Source organism: Temnothorax longispinosus, chromosome 9, assembly GCF_030848805.1.
Source record: "Temnothorax longispinosus isolate EJ_2023e chromosome 9, Tlon_JGU_v1, whole genome shotgun sequence".
Lineage (NCBI taxonomy): Eukaryota > Metazoa > Arthropoda > Insecta > Hymenoptera > Formicidae > Temnothorax > Temnothorax longispinosus.
The window spans coordinates 16,268,101-16,274,466 of NC_092366.1; the positions used below are offsets into that span (position 1 = coordinate 16,268,101).

A 6,366-nucleotide genomic window follows, 5' to 3' on the forward strand; every position below is an offset into this window, starting at 1 on the left:
TATATATATCCCAAGGACGGTGCGATCCGCTGATAAAAGACGAGCGAGAGCAGCAAAGTTCTACTTTGATCCATTTGGCCGACTCGAAGACGGGAGGCAACCTGCAGAGGGTGTCGTCTCGACTTAGCACCCTTCGGGGTAATGTCGCGTACTATTTCTCACAATTACACCGGCAGCTTTTGATAGTTACACGTGTGTGAAATTTCAATGAAAAAACTTTCGAAAGGGCAATCAGAACGGAAGCCGACCCATATGCGCGCCGCACAAGTTACACCTACCTAAATCCTGCGGGCGCACCACAGACATATATTGTAGATAAAAATAACGTAATATTTATTACCGAATAACTTTCTCTCGGCTTATGTTACAGTTTAAACATAAATTTTTGTGAACTTTACATCTCATATTTGTAACGTTGTCCTTTTCTCTTTTAAAACTATTCTCAAGATTCTTGGATAGTCTATTATAAACTGTTCGTATATTATCGTTATAAAAGCTGTTGTAAAAGGATAACATCGGCAATTATTTTTTATCGATTTAATAGGGACGCGAAGTGAATGATCGTCTTTACAGGTAATCTTCGCACATTTCTCTTACCGCACCTTGATCATATTTATATAGGAACGACTACGTTTTTATTTTACATTATAATTAAAATTATAAAAAGAGGCAAGAGATATAAAATGATTGCAATTATAATTCTTAGTTTTTAAAGATGATCGTTATGCAATTTGCATAACGATCCTTCCACCTTCTAACAATAAGCTGAACAATGTACAATTTCTTTTTCTATTGATTCTTAGATTCATTATCCAACTCTAATGAAAATAAAATTTAAAAAAATCTATTAATACGTTCATTATATCGGACAAAATACTAATAACGGAAAGTTAATGAAATGCAAGGTGGGGGTCCCTCTCAAACGCGAGGACGTTCTGGCTGAAAAGCTCGAGCCAGTACTCCGGTCTTCCGAGAGACGGAGTAACCGAGAACCATCCTGAAGCATGTAAATTTGCTTACGCATCTCGAAGGGCCATCCACCCTACGAACAAACAGCCCGCGCGAGAGAAGGAGAGACCTTATCCGGCGCGCTTCATTAGATCCTCAATGAAATTTCAACACTTTAACGCCCCGGCGAACCGAGAAATATATAACCAGTGAACTCGTTTTCACGCTCGGCTACCACGCATCTTCGTGGGTTCTCTCTCGGGTCCTTCGAGTTTTCTCCACCCCTAACGGAGGTCTCCGTCTCGGAGAAGGAAAACAAGGGTAGAAACAACCTTTCCTCTCCTGCCCCTTCGAAGGATGTATCGAGCATCCAAGACGTGTGCGAGGGGTTGCCTGGTTCAGGGGGTGCCTGGTGGACGCAGCGATCCTGGAGCGCGGTAACTAAAACAACTCGTTTAACGTCGATAAACGGAGGTAAACGGAGACCGACCGACGAGAAACAACTGTGGCGCAAAATATATAGACGTTGTATTCCTCCGTTCACATGCCGACTGTGCACGCAACACTCAACGCAGAAAACTTGTGGCATAACTACCGACGTTCGATATTACTTCCTGCTGTTGATGCGATTATTATTTTTTAATTTATTATAATATAAAAAGCTGCAAGGTTAATAAATAAAGTGTTAGAAACGTAACGAAATATTAATGTTATCTATAAAACTATATTACCTGCAATATTATTGTACTTGTAGACTTCCAGACATATCGACTGTCCAAACTGTAGTTGCAATGTCGGTACAAGTAGTTCGAAGCAATACAGAGAATGCGCTGTAATATAACTTGTTTGTAACAAAATCCAATAAAACTAATTAAACAATGTAATGTTATTTTGATATGGTCAATTTAAGATACGTGGGCGTACGACGACGAGATCAGTTTACCATTTTAATTTTTCTTGTTAACTTTCTCTGCCTCAACCGGTTAGGTAAGATAACGATATGAATATAAAGCGATATATGAGTACAAGCGCGAATTAAACCTGAACCAAACATTCGGGATTACTACTGGATATATTCGAATACAACAAGTTTACTTTCACACATCTAGAATATAGTTGCAAGCGTAATTATAAAATGGCACACTGCGTATATGATAGTACATTTTATGATATTTATTTAATTACTTCTTTATCAATTTGTACAATTATTAATAATGAAAAAGCTCTATTTATAATGCTAAACGACAATTCCGTATTTGATTATCGTTTTTGTATCAAGTGAGAAAATCATTCATTCATATTTTAAGACACAGATAGTTCAGAAAACATCTTTTGATTAGAAAACAACCGAGATTACTTAGCTAAAAACGGAACGATTATTTACGTGAGATTAAAACAAAGTGATACACATTTATTTAAAATATACTTTCTTTTAAATGTCAAATCAGTATCAGCTCGTCAATAAAAAGCAAAGTAATTAGTAAAAATAAAATTAATTTGCAAAGAGAAAACTGTTTTTCAATGAAAAAAATCACTTGCTATAATGTTTGAAGAATAGGACATATTTCTAGATATTAATTATTTAGCAACTTCGTGTGTATCGACGTTACAAATTAAACAATTTAGTATTAACGTAAAAACTGCGTATGTCGTGAATAAAGTGATGACCGTGAGGCTAAATCAAAAGTTCGGCGTTATTGAAACAAGAAAACCACGTTAAAATCCGTTCGGCTTGGCTGCAAAGTAGGTAGTCTGTCATTAGGTAAAACCGGTTTCTTCGGCCCACCCTGCAGCCGTACGAACTTCTACTCATTGCGTATATCTACCATTCGGGATCTGTGATTTTCTCGATTAATAATTATGTTTCTCGTAATCTTTATCAGTTTTTGCAAACACTGTATTCCTTCTTGCAGGAAAATGTAGACCCGTCCCGCGCTGTTCCCCCCCTCCACCGACTTTCTTTAATATACATTCCAAACAGATTGACAGACAGATCCAAGGATGAGCGAAGATACCTTTCCAACGGTACGTTTCTCACGCCTGCCTCTTTTGCTTCCCCTAAGAATCGTGAATTGTAAACGAGACACGGTTGATCTGCAAACGGGATTGCAAGCGGACAGAAGGAAGAGAACATTCTTCATCTCAGAAGATCACGTTTGTAATCTCGAGTTCGCGATTCAGACAATAGCGATCGTCTCATTTCGAGTTTGACTATCCGACGAATCGGACAAAATAAAAAGGAGTTTACGCAAATTGTATACAGACAAATAAATCTCGTGACAAACCAACAATATCTAAATATGCTGAGAAACTGTGAACGTGCGATCCTTAATGGAATAACATTCCGCAACTTTTTACTTCAAGGAGATCCGGGTACAGATACTTTCCCGCACTTGTATGCGCGGCAACAAAGCAAAACATAATTAAGTAAATAACGAGAAGGAAGTAAATGCGTCGCGTGCAGATAATTTCTGCACGACTCCTGTTATAATCATTATCATTTTCGTTTCACTTCAGAATCCTCCAACGCAAATCTATCGAAACGCATTACACCTTTTTCACTTTATACAGTAAGTATATATTATCTTGGAATAAAAATATATATCTAATTTTCTGAAATATACTTCGTTAAAATTTATGTAATACACTTGTAACTTTCTTTACCAAAAGGAAAAAAAAACAGAGTGCAAGAAAAGTAACATAATAACGCGTGACCAACATACGATGTGATTAGATCCGTTCTTGAAGAGAGCATTTGTTTGCATATATATATTCAATAAAGGATGTAGTGTCTCGCTCACGAAAGAATATATATATTTTACGAAAAGTACACTTGATGCGAAACGCTAGCGTGTCCCTTGATAAACAAAATTTAACACTTTGCGCTCTTTTTAAATGCCATGTCTATTATACTTGTAAAAGAATAATAGATAAGTTAATGATGGATAAGTTTTCCCAATGATATTGCCCTGTTATCGGAGCTTCGAACATATTCTTTAAGTCTACATATAGAACGAGAAAATATGCACATACGTAAATCGATGTGCACTGCAATATGGAGCTGAAAGTATCAAAAATAACCGATGTGATAGCGGCACACATGTGTGCATAGCAATTACGGAGATAAATAGAAAGCGTACGTATGCTATTCGGAAAGCTCCGCGAACCTCATTCGCATAATTACGCGGTTGTATTACACGTCTTGTCCTTCATTATTTTGATCGGAATGTAGGCTGTCTAATTGATCATGCATAAAATAACTCTTTTAAAAAAAGTAAGGCATCGCGCGAGCGCGAGTGTGTCTTCATGAGAGAGAGAGAAAGAGAGAGAGTTGAGCCGTATAGTTTCAAACATTCTTGTATCGCATCGATAACAATAAATAAATATAACGATAAAACATTTGGTTGTTTTAAAAATTACCAACTTACTGTAACAAATAGAATAAATATCATGAGTAATGAAACAAATAAGTAGATTTATTTTGTGTGTGCGGCCTGGAAGATTTGGAAGCCACGAGATACATTTGTAATTTGATAGTTATGTATTCTATTCTCCGATTTACTGCGACAGCGAAAAGCGTGAGGAAAGAATGCGGGGAGAGTCAGAGAAAAGAGAATTTGAATGGCAGAAAGAACAGGAAGAATTTTTTACGTCTTGTCACAGGCCCACGTCGGTGCATGCGGAATCGTCCTGTGCATAATAAATGGACAAATTGCAGCTACATTGTCACAGAAACGCGTACAATCCGCGGCAAGAGGCGCGTACATACCGTCAATATTGAATTACTCAGCCTTGTAACATCAGTGTGGTTCATCTCACAGCAGGAATCCAGTATCTCGATTGGCGAATGTTCGCACGGACGGTGCGGCCAGTTTTTTTTTTTTTTTCGTTTCGTTTCTCTTCTGCGTACGCCGCGAACCGTCGCCGGTTGTTGCGCCGAGTTTGCATACGCATGAGCGACTCCGACAATATCAAGGAATCACGCGGCGCGCACAAGTCGAGCCGAAGCTATCGCTGATAAATGATTCCCCCTATATGACACTTGCGTCATCTCAACTTTATTGCCGTATATCTTATTAAACTTTAAAAATACCAGAAAGAGAGAGAGAGAGAGAGAGAGAGAGAGAGAGAGAGAGAGAGAGAGAAAGAGAGAGAGAGAAAGAGAAAGAGAGAGAGTGTGACTGAGTGTCTGAGACTGAGAAATGAATGAGTGACTGAGAAGATTAGTTTTCGTTGCGTTAATTATCAACAATAAATTGCTTGATTTAAAAATTGGCTTTTTCTCAATAAGTATTTAAAATATTATACATATTTAACACATAGAAGAGTTTTATGTATTTCGAGACATATAAATCGACTCGTTTGACCAGAACATTAGTCGTTTTTACAAGTGATTCTTCTCTCGTTTGTACAAGTTAATTTCTACGCTAAAAAATGGACAAGATAAATCTAAATAAATTAGTGATGGGATCTTTATATTGCACATTTAACGTAACCGTCGGCAAAAGTGTATGTATCCGACAGACAGGGAGATAGGGATCAAGATAGATCAGAAGAGAGTAGGTGGGGACGGAAAGACAGGAGGAACGAGATAAGTTGGTGACCTTGGTGAAGAGAATGGATACGGGGAGTAATTTTATGGCGAGAAAAAACTATTAGGAATATTACAACGGATAATATCCCGTAGCTGATTTACTTCACCTATATTAGGACAGATCATTGTAATGATGAGAATGAGGTAAGCATACTAATAAAACAAGAAGAATAAGAGAATGCGTTATATGCATTGAATGTATCGCATATCATGTAGTTACATAATGTATAGCATCTTTATCTGAGAAAACTCAGAGTTCAAGAATAAACATTGTATATATTTACTTAACGTAATCAAGGACTTGGCGAAGCAGCAGTCGCGAACAGATCTAATCAACTGTAGATAAATTAATATACTATTAACACCTTCTAAATTTGTAGTATATCTGTAATACGGATTATAATTAAATCAGTTAATAGAAAACGTGAATCCTGCCGCGAAATGTTTCGAAACTATGTTACGTATTCTATGTTCTAGTGGTTATTTCTTATCTTGGATATATAGCGTTACAACATTTTGCAAAAGTAACATTCGCAATGGAAAACAAATATTCTACAGATGTTCGGTCCATTACAGACATTTATAGGACCAACATTAAGATATTCGTTTCTGAAAGTGACGTTTTTATACAGTATAAACTTCATGGCATGAAAGCCTCTAATAGTGTGATCATATCTTGCTCTTCCAAAAGAGAAGCTTCAGAAATGTATATCAGAAAGCGCATCTTCCGAAACAGTTACATTTCTTTGGTATCGTTCACCATTGATGGTACCATTGATGGTAGCCTATAGCCGAACCCTCTGACGCAGTAAATGGCGCAGCGC

The 6,366-nt window shown here is 37.2% G+C and overlaps 1 long non-coding RNA gene across 1 annotated transcript; it reads right to left on the reverse strand.

Annotated features, from left to right (window-relative positions):
* Positions 1-753: 753 nt before the first annotated feature.
* LOC139819575 (uncharacterized) lies at positions 754-4,976 on the reverse strand. The gene is made up of 3 exons (XR_011733773.1): positions 4,718-4,976; positions 1,680-1,778; positions 754-1,610 (listed from the first exon to the last, which is right to left on the reverse strand). It is a non-coding gene; the product is annotated as an uncharacterized lncRNA (long non-coding RNA).
* Between the last annotated feature and the right edge of the window lie 1,390 nt (positions 4,977-6,366).